This window comes from Aristolochia californica, unplaced genomic scaffold (genome assembly GCF_029961685.1).
Source record: "Aristolochia californica isolate CCGP_79_NKW_82.1479 unplaced genomic scaffold, dmAriCali1.0.hap1 SCAF_1, whole genome shotgun sequence".
In the NCBI taxonomy this organism is placed as follows: domain Eukaryota; kingdom Viridiplantae; phylum Streptophyta; class Magnoliopsida; order Piperales; family Aristolochiaceae; genus Aristolochia; species Aristolochia californica.
The window spans coordinates 51,057,031-51,076,206 of record NW_027181770.1 but is presented as its reverse complement, the minus strand read 5'-3'; the positions used below and the strand labels follow the sequence as shown (position 1 = coordinate 51,076,206).

Here is a 19,176-nt window from a genome sequence, read left to right as displayed (position 1 = left end):
TCCTTTTCCTAGCTATGATCCCTACTGAAGCATTGGTATTACTATTAGTGTTTATTAAAGAGTGCGCATTTGCTTCATAATATGAACTTACATTTTTCTCTCTCTAAAATAGTACTTAGAAAACATTACTTCTGAAGGACATAGTGTCCAATTGAGCTTTCAAAAATAACACTGAGAATACATGCTATGTGACAAAAAATTTTTAGTTTTGTAAGTAATTCTCAAAGAAGGCATACACATAACCATGCTTGTCTTTTGAAAATTCAATGAGCAAGGTATCTTGAATTCTGGGATGACATAACTCAACAATTATTTTGAAATTTATGCTTGTATTTTGAAAATTCAATGAGCAAGGTATCTTGAATTCTGGGATGACATAACTCAACAATTATTTTGAAATTTATGCTTGTATTTTATTTCAGTCAAGTTTGCTAGTGACCTGGGATGCCTCAAGGTGAATGTGGGCAGTTCCACCATGGAAATTGCACGGCAGAGGACATTCTACCAATTATTCAAGAGGTATGATGCACATTTTCTTTCCTAGTTTTCATTTTAGGAACTGTATACTCCAATAGAGGGTCCGATTTTTTTTTAACAAATTAAACTCAAGAGGTGTTGCTTGCTCCAACCATTGTGTCACTTGAGTCCCTTGTGGTGCTGCCTATTTTCCTCAAAGACTTTTCACAATTCTAGGAAGGATAAATATTAAATTTTAATTTTTCATAGGTAGGCAAATTTGGATTGTTTCAAGAAAATATGTTTGTAAGGTTTGTAACAAAGCACGACCCTGAAGAAACGAAAGAAAAAATACCATCACAATGGAACAGAAAGTAAGTCATGAAGAGAAAACACCACAACCATTTAATTTGGTTTAGTTTATATACTGTTTAAACCTAAATGGAGATTTGTTGCAGCATTATTTGCATGGTGGCGGAAGTTTCTGCACAATCAACAATACATTTTACAAAAAAAAAATAAAAAAAAATAGTAAACAAGACTTTAATTCGTCTAATCAACTAAGTCTAACTTTGAGCTTCGATCATGGGAGTCGGAGGGGCGATCTGCAGGGAGGACACGTAATCCCTCTGTTCAACCATGGAAGGAGGCAGTCAGTGTGGAAAGGATGAGAGCATGGAATCCCTGTCACGTCTTCGTCGATCCTCCTAATTCTTCGAAACAAACTGCACACGTCTCTCCGACAGCTATCCCGCTGATCTCCTTCAACTTCATGTTCTGGCCGACAGAAGCTCTTCTAGGGTCTGCGGAAAGCAGCGGCGGAAAGTCGATTTCGATCCTCTCACGCACGTCAACACCCCCACATCCAACCTCGTACGCCCATTCCTTACGCGATCTCCGCCCAATCAGCTCCAAGAATATAGAGATGTGGAAGGAGTTGGGGCGTAGGCCTCGGAGCTGAAGGATAAGTGGTCCAGTATTCCGGAGGCCACATTCTGCCCACGACTCCGATGGCGTAATCTCATAGCCGGTGTAAGGAGAGTAACTTGTTCAAGATGGGCTCCCTCCGGCATAGGACACATATAGAAGACTCGATGGCAGATTGAGATGACCGCCATGGGACCGTAGAATGGGGCTCGGCACAAGGTTAAAAGTGATATCAATAGAGACAGGTTCTTCTAGGGTAAGTAGGGGAGTATCGATCAATGAAACAGGAGAAGGAGAAGGGGCGGGGTGATTAGCCATGAACGCCAGTGAAGAAGAAACGAGCAGTGGAGTAGAAAGTGAGCCCTAGATTTTATAGGCGAAGTGAGTTTAGAAACGCGTAATGAGTTTACAAACCGCATAGTTAGGTTATATCTTTTTGAGTTTAAATCTGGCGGTGGAAGATGAAAGCGGTACAGAAGATCAACGGCTGCGAAGCTTCAGAGGGGTCGGCCCAGCGCCAGCGGGAAAGGGTCGATGCTCTTTTGATTTTCCCCGCCCCAAGGCACGAAAAGAAAGGGCGAGGGAATGTGGTCTGTGTTGATTTCTTCTTCTTCGATTTGTTACCGAGCTGTCTGTAGACGAAGAGTATGAGAACAAGCACGAGTCCTCGCCCCAATGGTTCGCGTGGGCTGTTGGCTGTACCATGCCTTTTTTTTTTCTTTCGGTTGATTCCTTCATTCTCTAGCTGTTTATTTGTACTAAAGAGTGCTATCCTATTCTTGTGCATGTAAGGAACTTTACCATTTCGGCTTTTTGCTGCAGAATATGGTATAAACATCACTTATGGAGAAGAGATAATCGATCATAAGGTGCTGAAGTGTGAGCGGAAGATAATTGGTACAGTATGCTGGTTTTAAACATCAAAATTATTGATAATTTTCAATTTCCACAGTTTGACTAGGAAATATTGTTTGTTTATCTAGGTGTATAGCAAAGAGGAAATATAGTTCTAAGGTTGCTAGATCTTACTGGTACCAAATCATGTCCTCTGTTAACTGAGAAGGATACTGGTTTTACACAAATTCTTGTTCATGCTGTGGTAAAACCTCTTAAATAAACTCTGTTTTCTTCTAGAGTCTCTTGGTACTACAGATTTTGTGGAGAAATGAACGGCAGCTTTAGTTTTCAGGACTTGCGCCAAGGAGAGAAGCTGAGTAGTATTTCAATTGGTTACTTCAGATGCTGTGAGGGCTCGTACTGCTACTCAGATGGTGTACGTTTATTCTTGTTGTATCTTAGATATAGATCAAGTTGTAAACAAGTAAATCTAATTGGTGATCAATTACTGAGGCATTGCACTTAGTAAGTACTGGTCTAACTGGTCAATCATATGGAATTTATATAACTCTTACCTTTTTCCAGTTATTATGCAAGATAGCTTTGACAAGAAAAGGGTATTACATAACTGATATTTTTCTCAAGTTCTGCAATCTGGTAAAGTTTATCTCAGTCATTGCATGATCATTTTAATTGGAGAATTTTTAGAGTGCATTTCCACTTTCAGGTTCAAAGATGTAGCCGCTATTGACATCAACATGGGCTGCCCCTGGTCATTCTCTATTGGTGGGGGCATGGGTGCAGCTTTATTGTCAAAGCCAGAGCTTATCCATGATGTAATAGATGTGTCTTTATTTCGATATGGCTGTTTCAGGATTTTTATCTTGATCATTGCTATTTTTATCCGGTGTCATGCTGTAGTTTCATTTTATGCAGATTTTAACTACATTAAGAAGGAACCTAGATACTCCATTAACTTGTAAAATTCGACTTCTTAAGTCACCTTAAGACACTGTAGAGCTAGCTAGACGAATTGAGAAGACTGGTGTCTCTGCTCTTGCGGTTCATGGAAGGTGAACACTTCATATATTCATAGTCATTTTTTCTAAATGTTTGTTACAATAGATTTTTTTTTTTGTTGTGGTATATTCTGTGTTGATGGTTTATTCTAGTTTTATTTGGTTTTTCATTGTGCTTATGGTGTTGATATAGGAAATTGCTCATCGATTCTTCCAAGTATTGTTTGCTAAGAATAGTAAGATGAGAAAATATAGAATATTGTGTGCTATTTGAATATAATGTCTAGGAGCAGATACATGAATGGATGATTACTGCATTTCTGTGAAGATTAACTTGAAGGTGCTTTGAAAGTTTGACCAGAATTTTGTATTTCCAATATGTATCCTGATTTAACCCTTTGGAGTACTGACTTACATAAAAAATATAAGTAAATAAAAAATCTGGAAATATATGCTCTTCAGCAATCATCCATTTTTTAACAAAGTTTCAGACTGATATAAAGTAAGTTCTGTCCAGAATGGTATTGGATTCCAAATGAGTTTAGTGAACCTTTTTGCAATACTATAGATAAGCTACAAAATTCAGGACCTGTTCTGTCTGTTGTATCTTCTCTCATGAAACTTGAATTGGTATTTCCTCTTGTTTGCTTCATATATAGGCTTGAAATTAAATTAGATTTAATGAGAAAGATAAGTATTTAGCACAAGCGGATGTTGACAACATGGTGACCTTACAGTGTATCTATTAGAAAGTTGTTGATGAATTTGTGGACATAACAAGCTAATAGAGTTTTTTTTTTTTTTTTTTTGAGAAAAAAGTTGTGAATGTATTACTGAGAGAAAAAAAAATATACATACCTTACTATACAGAACCTTTCTCCACAATAAGATGTTGAAGGAATACACCTAGTTTAGGCTGATTATCTGCTAAGTGATTAGCAGATCTAGGAATATAGTTCCAACTACATTGTAATTGAGAAATTCAATTACATATATCCTCAAAAAGATCACAGCACCACCAAGGAGGTTTGCATGTCTTCTTACACCAATTGATGACAACTTTTGAATCGCCTTCGACATAGAGTGGGCGGCCTACCATCCGTTGATGAAAAAGATTTAGGCCATTAAACAAACCAGAAAGCTCGGCTGTTGTTGAATCTGATTCACCAATTGCCCGGGAAAAAGAGAGGAGAAGGTTTCCTTTATCGTCATGGATAACCCCTTCATATCTAGTAGGGCCAGCACAACTCAACGTGCTTCCATCGAAATTTAGTTTGAAATGTCCTACCAGGGGAAGAGACCGAGTTTCCATAACTGGAGGGTGGGAATGGTGAGACATTTTCGCAACAAGATGCCAATTTCCTTATAAGTTTACTCCTTTGAGATTTTTAAATTCTTTTCGCATAAGAATCCAGGATGTAACTTGCCCAACAATTCTATTGCTTAGAATATTTTCAGGAAGGATTTTCTGTAGAACTTCCTGTTATTCTGTTCTTTCCATAGGGCCCAAACGATGTGACCAACACATGAGATTAATAACTTTCCGAGCTTTGGGAGATGAGCGTTTGTGACCATTTGAATAGTAGATGCGAGATTTTGGGAGGAACAGTATTGCAAACCAATTTGGCTGATGAGTCTTGTCCAAATAGAGTGAGCATAATTACAGTGCAATAATATATGGTCCACAGTTTCAGGAGAGGTCCGGCAAAACGGGCACATGGGATCCAAAACATGCATTCCCCGACGCATTAGCGAATCAGAAGTCAGGATTTTTTCTTGGCACGTTGTCCAGATAAAAAACTTTGCTCTCGGAGGCACGAGTAAAGACCACGCAATAGCAGATGGGTGACAAGATTGAGTAGAAGGGGGAGAGTTAAGAGAGTTATAGGCAGTAGAAGTAGAAAATACACCTTTGGGACATGGAGTCCATATCAGGGTGTCTGGAGCATTTTTTATACGAATCGATGATAATCACGTGACGAGATCGGCGGCTTCTAGGGTTTCCACTTCCGTCAATGCTCTTCGGAGGTTTAAATTCCACTCACAAGAATTCTGCCCGACCGCAGAAATATTCGCTTCTTTGTTTCTGGCAAGAGTGAAAATTTGACCATAGCTAGAATTGAAACTAGTTGGGCCTACTGATGCAAAATTTAATTACATCGGCTTTAATACCTCGCAAGCGTACGAATCGTTCATGTAATTTAGCGGGAAGCGAGGGTCATATCCACAGGGAGGACTGAATTTTGTGTATCCTTCAGTCAACTAGCCTAACCAAATATGATGAATTAATCTGAACTAAACACTAATTATATCCTAAATTATCAAGTAATAATTTAATTAACTACTTGCACAACAGGAAACGTCAACTCTGGATTTTATCGTGATTCGTGCCTCTCTCGAGCGCCACGTAACCACGAATCCGGATTCTCAATCCTTGCGTCTAGCCCCTCTTGGGCGCCTAGAGTTAATGACAAAGATTGGATTACAATAGAATGCAGAGAATCAATTTCCTATTGTGATGATGCTAAAATTATAACTCTGGATTTTACCGTGATTCGTGCCTCTCTCGAGCGCCACGTAACCACGAATCCGGATTCTCAATCCTTGCGTCTAGCCCCTCTCGGGCGCCTAGAGTTAAGGACAGAAATCGGATTAAAATACTAAAATCCAACCTAAATTATAATCCTACCCTAACTAGCCAATTTAATAAAATATCCGGAAAACAAATATTCAATAAACATTAATTATCAAATCACATTTAATAAACATTCAAAACCTAAGTTCAAACTATATAAAAAATTAAATTCAATAATGACGAATTACTCCCCTTCTTCTTCCTCTCGCTCGGGCAGCAACTCGTTCTCACGGGTTCTGCAATTTCCCGAAATTGGTGGCGTCGGGTAGCAATAGTGAGTGGCTGGAGGTAGAGACGACGCCGGCGACGACGAATAGAAGCCGACGAACGGAGGTTACGTCCAGCAAAGAACGAAACAAAGATGAAGTTCTCTAACCGGCTCTCTCGAGTCTCGGTCGGAGTCGGAATCGCTCCGGGAATGGTCGGAAATATGTAACTGACGCCGGAGGATGGTCGGAAAGCGGAGTTGGCATCGGAGAAGCCCTCTCGGATCACTTCTCGGCCTAGCGAGCGACGACTGTCGAACTCACCTCGATGGAGACTCTCTCGAGCTCTCCTCGGGTTTGTTCTCGGTTGCTGGACGGCAGTGGACGGCGGTGGACGACAGTAGCGTGGCAGAAAGTATTGGCCCGGCGAACGACGGTGGGGAACTCCTCTCGGGTCCTCCCCTGTTTCCGGTCAAAGTCCTCTGTTTTCTCTTCACGCTTCCCCCTCTCGGGTCTCCCCTCTCGGGTTTTCCCTCCCGGGTCTCCCCCCCGTCTCCTCTCGTTCGACGCTCCCCTTTGCTTTAAATATGATTTTTCTTATTTTAAAACGATTTGCCCTAGAAATTACCTCCATTTCACTAAGGGCATTTTGGTAAATATCTTATTCTCCACCCAAATTCTCCTGAAATTCCATAATTGAATCTATAAAAAGCATTTCAGGAAGAAATAAAACTAAAAATAATGAAATATAATTCAGGAGAGAGAAATATGCAATATCGACAGTGATTAATGCCAAATTCAATAAATGTTCATTTCATTTGAAAACTGATAAGTAACCACCTATAACACAATTATAAAGGTTATTCTATTATAATTAACCTAGTTCTCATGTCAGAATATGACATCTATCACACCCCCAAACCTAAATCTTTGCTAGTCCCTAGCAAAACAACAACCGAGCCAATATTAAGTTTAGGAAAACAAAATGCCATTTTCGTAGGGAGCACGATTGCATTTAGCGCATGCAACAAGCAGTTAAACCCCTACTCTGCAGTAGTGGACGAGTTATGTCTCGTGAGGGTTTGCATGGAATTTACCCACAAAATTCATCTAAATCAATAATATAAAAAGAAAAACTGAAGAAAATTTACTCCTCATTAGCATATGACTAACACTTAGTATCGTAAAATATCTGAAAATCATATGAGATCTTGCGAAATATTAAAACATGTGTAAAATATAGCCTATTATCAATCCAAATACACTCATTGTTACTCCACCTGAACCAATATGACCCATAAGCTATTACTTCAATAGAACAAAGAGGCAGCAAATAACAATAAAATCCTGGTCACATCAGAATTAAGAGAAAATAGTAAAGTAAGCCTGTTGTCTTACAATCTCACAAAAGAAATATACCAATTTCAATCTTGACTTGCAACTTCTTTCAAATTACAATTCATCATAAAAGTTAAAGAAACATCATTGCCTCCGGATTTAAAACCATTTTACGCTATTACCAGCGCACTTTTGCTATTACCAGCGTAATTTTTGTTTCACTGAATACTTTTGGTATTACCACCATTTTGTATTCGTCTTCACTGCACATGCACTTATTTTTAAGTAACCGACTGTTTCAGTGCATGTCCTTGGGTTTACCCAGGCTGTTTCTGAAGTTATCTGTCTTTTGCAAGCAAGAGCATTTCCATTTGCATTCATACATTACAACAAGGAATTTCACTGAGGTATAAAAAGAAATGAGTTCAAACAGGCATACAAGACTATTCAGACTAACATAGATCAACACTAGATTTATATGTTCTCTTTTGCAACTAAGTTCCACGTCTAATGCAATAGTAAGTGATCCCATTGAATTCTCATGAATCACAACAAATGATATCAGATTTCTAATAGGCATATTCTACACAGTTTTACGAAAATTTTTGAAACACATTTGAGCAACTTATTTTAACTCTACTAATGTTAACCACATACTAAGAGGAGTAGTTTGAAAACCACGATTAGAAATCAAAAGAAAATTATTGCTAAGGCATAAAAGAGTCGTTTCCCTCCCCCCCCCCCCCCCCCCCCCCCCCCCCCCCCAAACCTAAACCTGACATTGTCCTCAATGGGGAAAAGTTAAAACACTATAACGACTACAAAAAAAAAAAAAAAAAGAATAATAAAGACCCCCAGGAATGATACATAGTCTCCCTCGAAGAAGGTTTACTCATATCAGCCGTACCCGTAGGTAATCATCCAGAGATGAAACTGCTATCCCACATCACACTTTGAAGAAATCTCCGTGTGACTGGCCACTGAAGACAGCAGGAATCACGCGCTGAACACAAGTCCTTAAGTTACTCACCATAAGGTTTTCATTCAATACTTCAAGATCAAACTGGTCAATCCCAGAACGGTTTTTTGAGTACAGACCTCTCAAACTAGGGACCAAAAGCCTGGTCATCGACTACCGGAACCATTTATGCTCTCAGCCGGCAAGAGAGTATGAATAAACCAAAAAAAATAAAATAAAAATAAAACTGTAATGTACAAAGGGATAGAAACGTGGGGATTGCCCACAATGTGCTAAGTTTATAGTCGTAAGCAAGACTCTGACGCATTCAAGATGAAATGACAGGTTCCTCCAAGAAAATCACCATCACCTCCTCCGGTGTGGGGACATTCTCAAGATACAGTTTGAGCCTCTGACCGTTAACTTTGAAGACCGACCTGTCTCCGTGATTGCGGATCTCAATAGCGCCATGAGGAAACACCTGTGTGACTTCAAATGGACCGGACCACTTGTATCTTTGCTTCCCTGCTGCAGGTAACTGTAATGGTTCACCCTGATTGGCCATGGTAGCTCCTACTTTGACTTCGGGTGTTTTCCTACAAACATGTTCTACCTCTTCAACAAAGGGAGCTAATAGTCCACCTAGGGAACGACGCCCGTGCATAAAAACACAAAAAGAAACAAAACGAACTATCAAATTAAGCTAACAAACTCACTACTAAAAATATGAACTAACTAGAAGAAATAAAAATAATTCCATAAAAAATCACCAAGCTAAAATTATGAAAGCAAAAAATAAAAATAAAAATAAAAAAATAAAAAATAAAAATAAAATAAAAATAAAATAAAAATAAAATAAAAAATAAAAATAAAAAATAAAATAAAATAAAATAAAATAAAAATAAATCTAACCTAAGACCATGGAGAACAAAGAAATACACTTAATACGTGCCTCCCCGGCAACGGCGCCAAAAACTTGATGCAAAATTTAATTACATCGGCTTTAATACCTCGCAAGCGTACGAATCGTTCATGTAATTTAGCGGGAAGCGAGGGTCATATCCACAGGGAGGACTGAATTTTGTGTATCCTTCAGTCAACTAGCCTAACCAAATATGATGAATTAATCTGAACTAAAAACTAATTATATCCTAAATTATCAAGTAATAATTTAATTAACTACATGCACAACAGGAAACGTCAACTCTGATTTTACCGTGATTCGTGCCTCTCTCGAGCGCCACGTAACCACGAATCCGGATTCTCAATCCTTACGTCTAGCCCCTCTCGGGCGCCTAGAGTTAATGACAAAGATCGGATTACAATAGAATGCAGAGAATCAATTTCCTATTGTGATGATGCTAAAATTATAACTCTGGATTTTACCGTGATTCGTGCCTCTCTCGAGCGCCATGTAACCACGAATCCGGATTCTCAATCCTTGAGTCTAGCCCCTCTCGGGCGCCTAGAGTTAAGGACAGAAATCGGATTAAAATACCAAAATCCAACCTAAATTATAATCCTACCCTAACTAGCCAATTTAATAAAATATCCGGAAAACAAATATTCAATAAACATTAATTATCAAATCACATTTAATAAACATTCAAAACCTAAGTTCAAACTACAAAAAAAATTAAATTCAATAATGACGAATTACTCCCCTTCTTCTTCCTCTCGCTCGGGTAGCAACTCGTTCTCATGGGTGCTACAATTTCCCGAAATTGGTGGCGTTGGGTAGCAATAGTGAGTGGCCGGAGGTAGAGACAACGCCGGCGACGACGAATAGAAGCCGACGGACGGAGGTTACGTCCGGCGAATAATGAAACAAAGTTGAAGTTCTCTAATTGGCTCTCTCGAGTCTCGGTCAGAGTCGGAATCGCTCCGGGAATGGTTGGAAATATGTAACCGACGCCGGAGGATGGTCGGAAAGCGGAGTTGGCACCAGATAAGCCCTCTCGGATCACTTCTCGACCTGGCGAGCGACGACTGTCGAACTCACCTCGACGGAGACTCTCTCGAGCTCTCCTCGGGTTTGTTCTCGGTTGCTGGACGATAGTGGACGGTGGTGGACGACGGTAGCGCGACGGAAGGTATTGGCCCGACGAACGATGGTGGGGAACTCCTCTCGGGTCCTCCCCTGTTTCCTGTCAAAGTCCTCTGTTTTCTCTTCACGCTTCCCCCTCTCGGGTCTCCCCCCCGTCTCCTCTCGTTTGACGCTCCCCTTTGCTTTAAATATGATTTTTCTTATTTTAAAACGATTTGCCCTAGAAATTTCCTCCATTTCACTAAGGGCATTTTGGTAAATATCTTATTCTCCACCCAAATTCTCCTGAAATTCCATAATTGAATCTATAAAAAGCATTTCAGGAAGAAATAAAACTAAAAAATAATGAAATATAATTCAGGAGAGAGAAATATGCAATATCGACAGTGATTAATGCCAAATTCAATAAATGCTCATTTCATTTGAAAACCGATAAGTAACCACCTATAACACAATTATAAAGGTTATTCTATTATAATTAACCTAGTTCTCATGTCAGAATATGGCATCTATCACCTACCTACCAATCTGTCCAAAATTTTGTGCGACTGCCAGATCCAATGTAGCACTTGATGGCGTTTTTGAAAACTGGTAACAAAAGTGCTATCTTTTTCCAAATAAGAGATAATCTGTTATACCTTCCTCTTTCTGTCCACCATCCAGAAAACTTATCTACTTTAACCGCCACTATGTTCCGCCAAATCAGTGACGGGTGCATATTAAATTTTCAGATCCACTTCATAAGCAAAGCAGAGTTTGGTTTTGCAGTGTCGTGAATCCCAAGACCACACTCAACAAGAGGTTTACAAACATCAACCCATTTCACTAGGCAGTATTTTCTTTCACCATTTTGCCCACCCCATAAAAATCTTCTTTCACCATTTTGCCCACCCCACTATTTCTGACAGAGGCAGGGCAACGGTATAAAGACAGAAAATAAGACAGTATACCATGTAGACAAGACTTAATAAGAGTAAGTTTACCGGCTTCGGACAAGAACTTTCCTCTCTAGGAGGCAAGTCTACCTTCAAGACGCTCAATGACTAGGAGCCAAGCAGATTTTGAAGGTAAGACAGGGGAAAGAGGAAGTCCCAAATACGTGCCTGGAGGGGGGGCAACTTTACAACCAAAATAATTAGCCATGAAATTTAGAACCGAATGATCAATATTGAAACCCAAAATAGAACCGAAGGATCAATATTGAAACCCAAATAATTAGCCATGGAACAAGCTGGTAGAGTTAATCTCATCCTTTAAAAAAAAGAAAAAGGCAGATTGAGTTGATCACAGGGAAATGACGAATGAAGAAGACACCATGATTTAAGAGTTGTTTGTAGCTTAGGCTGTCAACGTGGTTGCAATGCTTAAAAAATTGGCTTAGTGCTTGCTACTACCTCTATAGTGAACAATGCAATATCCTACACTCAGACATCATTATCTTAAAAGTCATTTTAAATGTATGTAACAACTTTACATAAATAATGTCACTTATATAGTGAAGATTTACATAACTAAGTATAATTGATTCAAGCTTATACACAGCAGGTTCTGACAATATTAATACTTTGTTCCACAACCATCTGAATTTTTATCTGGTGCATAGGACATTAGATGTTTAGATATGTGATTGCTTTTGAGTACTCCTAAGGGTATGTACCCCAGAAAAGTCCAGATGAACCTGCCTCAACTTGACCTTCTTCCACACAGAAATGTGTTTTTCCCTACAATCCTCCAATCTAGCTGATAAGAAATATATTCAGGGGGTTCAGGCATTTGCTGACATGGGTATAGCTGGAAATAATCCTTCTCAATATCCAGACTTCATGACTTTGGTTACTGGTTGTAGTTTACTATTTTTGTACTTAAAATAAGAGAATTTATGCCATTCTAAAACTAGAAAAAGAGTTTATAAGTTGTAGTAAGAAGAGTGTTTTTCTCCATGTACTGATCTCTTACTTAAATGAATTTATGAGAGAGGAAAAGTGATTGACTTTCAGCCTAACATGTTCCTATCAAATACAACCATATCATCATTGTAAGATTTGTTAGTGGGAATTATTCCATATTGGTTAATAATAAGAAGAGTCATGTGGTTCTTAGTTGGGTAAAAGGTCTCCTAACTTTAGTTAGTCATATTGGGATGTACCTGGACTTAATTTTAACTTGGAATGAAAGCGAAGCGAGCATTCTTGGCCCGGTTTTGCTATTTTTTTTTGTTTTCTATATGTGTTATTTATGTCTTAGACCTGTTGTCCCTTTGAGTAGGTTTGTATGTGAAGGGGAGTGTTAGTGGAGATAATCCCATATTTTTAAATATCAAGAAAAGTTATGCGGATATTAGGTGGGAAAAGGCCTCCTAACTTCGGTTGGGATGGACCTCGATCCTAATGAGTTCTAGAGCCACTTAATGCAAGAGGGGAAGAAACTATCTATCTTGTCTTCAAATCCATTAGTTTATAACTAAAATTACATGAAGATTGACTTTTAATTAGCACTCTGTATTGCATAATTTGATTTAACCTCTTAAGTTTCTTTACTAGGAAATGGTTTTTCATATACTCGAATAGTCCCCCTCAAGTTGGAGCATACAAGTTATAGATTTCCAGTTTGTAATATTGTGAATGTAATTATGTTGAACCCATAAATGGATTTATTTAGTATAGAAACTTCGTTTTCCCTTTCAACCACAACTCTACTTAGTTGTTCCATGTCCACATCTTGTAGATATCTCTGTTAAGGAAAGCATTTATTTTTTATATCTATCTAATGAATAGGCCAATGATAGATGGCAATAATAGAGAAAAAACACGAATGAAATTTAATTTGGCAATAGAAGAAAAAAATTAAGAGTAATTATATCCTTACTATCATTACGGTTATATTTCACTGTTACACCCACCTTTCTTTTTTTCTTTTTAGTGGGTAATGATGTCAAGTCTGGAGTGTGATTGTTTTAAATGACCCCCATTCCTTCTTCCATTGCCATTCACAAACTTGGGTGTGTTAGAGCATGTTGGTAGGATTGGGAAATAAAAATGGATGACAAGGTTGAGAGGAAAGAGGCCCAATTGGGGGCTAAGTGCTGTGTGGACACAAAATGGGATATTTGGTGCGAAGTATTGGTCTTCACTTAGATACAAGATCTGTCCCCTTTTTGTAGTCTATCATTCAAAAAGTGGCCCAAAGATGACTAGATTCAAGAAATCACTTACCTACAAAACCTCATCAAATGAACCAGATGCAAATGGGATCATTGTACTCACACGATGGTCTATATTTCTCTATTTTTGTCGATGTGGGTGACTAAAGTGGAGCAGTTTTTAGATGCCTTTTTTTTTTTAAAATGGTTTAGATGCCTTCTTTTGCACACCTTTAGAGTCAGAAATGGATCTACCTTGTGATGAATGTTCACCTCAGACTAGGGCAAGACATTACGATCCATGGATACAAAAGAGGATACACCTCTACTATAAAAGGGTAGCTTTAAAGAAGGTAACATTAGTCGAGGTATAAAACTTCTTTGGATATGGGTCATCGCATATGTATGCCTTTGGAGTTGTAAGTACCCAATGAAATACACTTTGTGGTTCTAGCTTGTAACTTGTTTTCATTTGCGACGAACAATGCACAAAATACACACTGAAAGACACGAGGGATCAATGAAAATGGACTATTCCTAAGAAAATAATGCATAAAGGGTGTCTCATTATTTACAACACATCAAGTCATTCTATGATCAGATAACAAGCCATCTATATAGCATATGACCAAAAAAATCATGGAATATTCATACCTTGTAACAAAGATTAGGCTACTTTAAGCAAATGCCTAGGTTTTCTTTTGGTTGCCCAATTTTGTTTCTGGGGTATATGCATATTGATGTAAAATACCTTTTCCTTACAAAAGGAAGAGAATGTGGAGGACCTGTCTTCTCTCACATTATCTGAACAAAAGATTTTAATCGGAGAACCATATTGCAGAAATACCATTAGATAAAATAGATGAAAATAGGATATATTTGATACATACATGAGTCCCCAAAGTATGATTTATATTATTGAATGATCTAAATGACCTCTAAGGGTATCAATTGATAGACCCAACTATCAGACTCCTATGATTTATTGGTGGACATCCTTCTTCCTCAGTCCTAAGACTTGTAAACTTTTCCACTAGACTATTGGTGTAACTCTTTTTCTACCTTCCTAGGTCCACTCAAAAGCAAACTTCTTTGACATACCCTAACTAGATCATCAATGTGACCTATTCCAATAGGGGTTTGTAACATTATATTTTGCATGAGATTTATACAGCAACCTTTTGCCCGGAGTCCCTTTTAAGTATCTCAAAATCCTTTATGTTGCCTCAAGATGAACTCTTTAAAAATTCTCCATAAATTGACTTAGAATCCCTACTATAAATGATGTTAAGGAATAATCCCACATGGATTAATGAGTACAAAAATCTTGAGTTTATTAGTTAGGAAAAAGCTTTCCTAAGTTGGCTAGTCATTTTGGGATGGGCCTTGGAACCAACTTAACATGGTATCAGGGCAAGTACTCATAGGTGGGCCTACACCTAAACTATCCACTTGTAGAGCCACAAAAGAGGGCCTACACCTAAATTATCTACATATAGAGCCACAAAAAGATGACCTACACCTAAACTATCCACTTGTAGAGCCACAAAAAAGGGCCTACACCTAAATTATCTACATGTAGAGCCACAAAAAGATGGCCTACACCTAAACTATCCACTTGTAGAGCCACAAAAGAGGGCCTACCCGTGGGGGGGAGTGTTAAGAAATAGTCCCACATGGATTAATGAATACAAAAATTTTGAGTTTATTAGTTAGAAAAGAGGTTTCCTAAGTTGGCTAGTAATTTTGGGATGCGCCTTGGACCCAACTTAACAAATGATATATCTGGTCTATGCATGTTGCATAAATGAGCTTTCCAATTATCCGCTTGTATTTGTTCTTTTGTTGAACTTTGGACTCTTGTTATCATCCAAATAACCCATATTCTTCTAACATATCTTTGACATAACTCCTCTGGGATAACACCTACACCCGCCTTACTTGAAACAACCTCAATGCTAAGAAAGTATTTCAAGTACCTCAAGTCTTTCATTTGAAAATGACTTTCTAGATACTTCCTTTACCTCTTCAATTCTTTTTTCTCTCTTCCCAAGAGCAATATATCATCAACTAGACCACTGATACTCCAATTCCCGATGACCACATCAAAACAAATACTAAATGGTCACAATGACTTTGGGAGAAACCAAAAAATGTCAAACTTTGTTCGACTTATTCACGCTCTTGGGCTTTGTTTTATTTCCGGAATGTTGCTTGAGCAACATACCCAAGAGATTGCTCAATGTAATATTAGAATGAGTTTTTGTTGTCTAACTGATACAAAGGCCTACCTTTATTAACTGCTACTGATATTAAAAGTGAATCGAGCTAATTCTAGCTATTGGGAAAATGCATCAAATACATCTACTCCATACATCTCAATGTAACCTTTGGCTACCCAACGTTTTTTGTCCCTCTCAATAGTACCATTTCATGATATTTAATCTTCATTCATTCTTCCTTCCAATAGTACCATTGCATGATATTTAATCACGATTCTTTATTCCTTTTAGTATTACCATTGCATGATACTTGATCATCATTCGTCATTCCTTTCAATACTACCATTAACATGATGTTTAGTCATATACCCATCTATTTGCAACTATAGCAGCTCCAGAAGGGGGATATCAAATGTCCAAGTCCCTCTTGTAACAAATGGTTCATTTCCTTGTCCATTGCCCATTTCCATTATGGGGAATTAAAAACCTCCTGCACTGTTTTGGGAATGGAAGAACATGATAGGGACACGGCAAAGGATTTAAATGTAGGAGACAGAAAATCAAAGGACAGAGACTGAGAAGGTAGATGTTATGTACATGACCAAATACCTTTCCAAAGAGCTATGGGCAAGTCCAACTCATTAACTTTATTGGCATCAGGAGGAGAAGATGATGGGGAAGTGGAAGAAGAGGACTCACGTACTTTTGTGTCTGCTTGTGCTGAGAGCTTCTATCCAGTACTACAAACTCCTTGCAACACTGATAGACCATACAATAAACATGCATTTGCTTCATCCATCACAACAATTGGTAATGTAATGTCCAAAGAACTTTATATTACAATACCTAACTTAATTGATGAAGAGACATAAGTTGTCTAAAAATGGTGACTTTAGCCAAAAGTGACATCGTTTTTGGTCTCAGGGTAATAACACCTACACCCTCTTGGTGATGAAAATCAAGAAAAACACATTTCATGGACCAATGGGACAATTTGTTCCACTTAGAAGCCAAAAGAATGCAAAAAACAAATTGAAACAAAAACTCTTGAACACAACTTAAACAACTTGTAATGAGGCTTCAAGGCCCTTCCCCCCCTCCCCCCCTCTAGCATTGAAAAACACGAAGTGGAGATAGCATCTCTCGGAAAAGATGTAGGGGCATGCATATGAAACAACAAGGTACAAGCTACACCAATTAAAGGCCGATTTTTACTATGTAGAACTCCATTTTGTTGTGGTTAAAACATATTATGTAGGATTCCATGTGAGGCACAAAAGTTTTGATTTGCAAACTTAAGTCTATTATCAAAACAAAAGATACGACTAGAAACACCAAATTAAGTTTATTTCATTATGAAACTTCACAAATGCCCCTAATACTTCAATTTTTTCACTTAGGAGATACACCCATGCCACATGGCTGAAATCATCAATGAAAGACAAGAAATACTTACAAACAAAAGGATTAGATACCCTACACGGGGCTCTTACATTTGAATGAACTAACTCAAATGGACCCATACTCTTTTGATTACTACTTGACAAAAGAAGTCTTTCTATGGTGCTTCCCGAGATGACATGTTTCACAATCAAAGGAATTATCTGAAGACAATGAAGGAAGAAGTTGATGGAGTTTAGTTGATAATGGGTGCCCAAAACACTAGTCCCATTGGTAAGGAGTCGTCTTTCCATGAAGTGCCATGGTATCTTGTTTAGGTACTTCCTCAAGGTAGTTGAGACTTTCTATTTCACATCCTCCACCAATTTTCTTCCTTGTCTGTAGGTCCTAAAACACACAAGAGTTCAGAATGAAAGTGATTGTATAGTTCGAGGATTCAATTAGTTGTCTTATTAACAGTAAATTTACAGGGAACTTTTGGAGCCTATAATACTAAGGATAGTGATATATTAAGTGTGGTATGATCCGTATCCTCCTACTAACACGTGATGTGGACCCATCAGCCTGAACAATATATTTATAAAAGTAGATGGAGAAAAAGGTTAAAATAGGAAAGACATCTTGACATGGGTGGAAGCCCTTGAGTCAATGACCCAATTAGTGCTAGGAGGTACAAGGAAGGCAGACATACCTAAATTAGCTAGAGTAACACTGACATTGGAGGAGACAGGCCAACAACTTGAGGAATTGAAGAGGATGGAGATGTCAACTATCTCAGCTTCTCTAATTTCAGATTATCATCTTGGATTTCGGTGAAAGTCTCACTTCTACCACCAACTGCCACTTCATTCCTTCTCTCACACTGATGATGGCCATTCAGGTTTCCCATACTTGTCCTAACACTTGTTTGAATAGTGATTTGACCTTCCATGGTGGGCACATTTCTTTTCTTCACGTCCTCTTTCACGTCTTAGTGATGTACTTTATTCTTTGTTGTTGTACCTCGCAACTTCAATGCCTTTTGTTCTGTATTTATGTGCCATTGATCTACAGTAAAAATTGGACAAGTTAGCATATGTTTTGGTTTCTTGCTCAACCATATTTTTAAGATACTAGTTCATTGTATAGAACTATCCTTTCTTTACTTTTTCTTTAGTGTTGCAAATCATTGCAAGCATCTGCTTTTGTTAGTAATTGTTCTTGTGTTGAATAATTGCAGAAAAATTGCTGATAGACCAAGGGATCCTGCAAAATGGAATGAGATTGTTGATATTGTAGCAGCATTATCAATCCCTGTTATAGCAAATGGAGATGTCTTTGAGTATGATGATTTTCAACGTATAAAAAGTGCAATTGGTAATTGTCATATCAGGTTTTAGTCTGGATGTTTGTCCTTTTTTTTCCTTTTCAGTGAAGGAAATGTTCTGAAGATTTTTCTTATGATAAAGAATGTAGCTGCTCTCTCTAACGAGAAAACAATAAATGCTGATAACAGAGCCTTTGGTTACAATTAAGCCTTTTAGAAGCATGACTAATATCACCTTAATTTTATGGCTTTTAATAAACCACAATCTCTGTCACTGGCAGAACAACAAAGCATATAAAAATATTTTTATATGAGTTTCGTTTTTTGTGATTCTTGAAATATGCTATTTCTGTTAATGCCTCACTTTTCCCTTTTTTTCTTTGATGAAAATACCTCATTTTTCCTTGTGACAATATGTTTAGTGTTTCAGAAAGAAATGTTATAATTATCTATAGAGGTTTTTAAGCATTTATAATTCATGTAAATATTAAAGTGCTCTAAATGAATTTGGCGAGTGTCAAGTGAAAATAGAAACTGTGAAGTAGTCAAAATTTTCTTTTCTCTAAAAGAACCGAGGAGATAAAAAAGGAAGAATTTTTTTTTAATAATGGTGTAATTGTGTTACTGGAAATATGACTATGACATCTTGTTTAGTTTTCATTAACAAAAAAAAGTGAAAAGAACA

General features: G+C 37.9%; 1 long non-coding RNA gene across 1 annotated transcript; it reads left to right on the top strand.

The window, feature by feature from the left end:
• The first annotated feature begins 1,038 nt into the window (after positions 1-1,038).
• Positions 1,039-18,649, top strand: LOC137959714 (uncharacterized). The gene is made up of 5 exons (XR_011114069.1): positions 1,039-2,107; positions 2,206-2,280; positions 2,566-3,056; positions 3,157-3,293; positions 18,405-18,649. It is a non-coding gene; the product is annotated as an uncharacterized lncRNA (long non-coding RNA).
• Positions 18,650-19,176: the final 527 nt, after the last annotated feature.